Genomic DNA, 2,466 nt, shown 5'->3' on the forward strand with positions numbered 1-2,466 from the left:
TAACATCTTAACACCTCGATTTGAAACTTTCGTGACTGCAGGGAATCATCTTATTGGTTCTTTCGGTAAAGTCACGTAGAAGGGAAATAATAAAATAATAAAAATAAAACGTAATAAAATGCAATTCTCACGACGTTTCGGCCACAACGCAAGCAGCCGTCCTCAGGTGAAGAACAGGTCTGTCGGAAAGACAGCGTCTGAATGAACACCACCAAGCTTGGCAGCGTATATTTAAGCTGTTCTTCACCTGAGGACGGCTGCTTGCGTTGTGGCCGAAACGTCGTGAGAATTGTATTTTATTATGTTTTATTTTTACTATTTTATTATTTCCCTTCTACGTGACTTTACCGAAAGAACCAAAAAGATCTTAACACCTGTTTTATTGCCGGAAAGGGTAAAAACCTGGTTTTATATTTTGATACTGGCAAGGGAGGTCACAAAACGTACTTGAGTTTAACACGTAGGCTCTCAGATTCTTAATGTTGTTGGTTTACCCTCCAACACACTGTGCTGTACTCATAACGAATTGACATGTGCCGTTTACGTGACAAACCTTACAAATTGGCGGTGTCGGCTGGTGGCGGGTTTAACGACACATTTATCCATATTGGGCCTACGTGTTAAACCGACACATTCATATTTATGCGATCTAACCCCCGGAAGAAAAAAAAAACCGTATTATGAACAAACGTACTTTTTGGTTTTTCATTTGTAACGGCATTGGGCAGCAAAACGTTAAATAGCCCCCGAGAGCCTCCGCACTGGTCCCCCACGAACCGATGCAGTCAAAGTTCCTGCGGTGTTAGCGCAGCAGCCCCAGCAAGGGCACAGGAGCAGCAGCAGCAGCAAGACGTCCTCGCGACGACGACAACGACGGCGAGTGCATAAATGAACATAATCTTAGGTTTTTTCGGTAAAGTCACGTAGGTAAAACATTAAATCACGACGTTTCGGAAACGTCGTGATTTTTATTTTTTATTACTTTTATTAATTTTAATGTTTTTACCTACGTGACTTTACCGAAAAAACCTAAGAATATGAATCCTTGCAGTCACGAAAGCTTCAAATCTAGAATGAACATAATCGTTACAAAACAACGATAACAGTCATACATTTTTTTTATTTCGATTTAAAGCTTTCGTGACTGCAGGGATTCATCTTCTTGGTTCTTTCGGTAAAGTCACGTAGAAGGGAAATAATAAAATAATAATAAAACATAATAAAATAATTCTCACGACGTTTCGGCCACAACGCAAGCAGCCTGAGGACGACTGCTTGCGTTGTGGCCGAAACGTCGTGAGCATTATTTTATTATGTTTTATTATTATTTTATTATTTCCATTCTACGTGACTTTACCGAAAGAACCAAGAAGAACAGTCATACAGTATGTAAATATATATATACACAGTAGAGAGATATATACATTTGGGCAGGATGAGGTAAGATCAGGGCGGTGGGGGTGGGGTAAAAGCCATTCCTTGTCCCGGTGCTAACAGCAGTGGCATCTCCAGCCACGGTGAGGTCGAGGTGGTGATGGGGGGGGGGTCACAGCTGCTGGGGCATCTGCAGCGAACCACGTGCCACCCCCCCTGCCGCACCTCCCCACGTAGTGGGCCCCCTACCCCGCCTGACTATATATACACATTTCTGTGATTTCAAAACGTCGTAAATGTATAGCAGCAGCAGCAGCAGGTAAACTGTAGAACGAATGTAGCTTCAAGATTGTCGGACGGAGTTGTGCTTCGATACGCTTCGACCCGTAATGCTCCACAGCGACGAATGACGTCTTTCAGAAGTTCAGTGAATGTCTCCCCCGAGTAAAGCACGAAAAGCGAAGAAGCTCTTTGTCAAAGGCGACTTGGCCGGCAGACAACATCCAAGCATCGTGTTGCTTCTCTTTTCCGTTGAAGGCGACACTCCGTAGTTGAGAAGGGAGCGCTCCTGCCAACAACAACATCTTGGTACTCCAAGATGTTGTTGAGGCACATGTAGCGGAGCTCTGCACTCACTGGCCGTGTCATCTGAGACGCAGCCAGTGCTAAGGTGGCTTATCCACGTTACCATGTCCGAGGATGAGATCGGGACCGACTCTCGAAACATAACAGAAATGAGGTTAAATTTCGATTTAAAGCTTTCGTGATTGCAATGATTCATCTTCTTGGTTCTTTCGTAAAGTCACGTAGAAGGGAAATAATAAAATAATAAAAATAAAACATTATGTTTGATGTTTTATTTTTATTATTATGTTTGATGTTTTATTTTTATTATTTTATTATTTCCCTTCTACGTGACTTTACAGAAAAATTATGTTTTATGTTTGATTTTTATTATTTTATTATTTCCCTACTACGTGACTTTACCGAAAGATTGTTTAATGTTTTATTTTTATTATTTTATTATTTCCCTTCTACGTGACTTTACCGAAAGAACCAAGAAGAGAAATGAGGTTAATGTAAAGAACGGTC

This window comes from Lampetra planeri, chromosome 43 (assembly GCF_965212315.1).
Source record: "Lampetra planeri chromosome 43, kcLamPlan1.2.h2, whole genome shotgun sequence".
Classification (NCBI taxonomy): domain Eukaryota; kingdom Metazoa; phylum Chordata; class Hyperoartia; order Petromyzontiformes; family Petromyzontidae; genus Lampetra; species Lampetra planeri.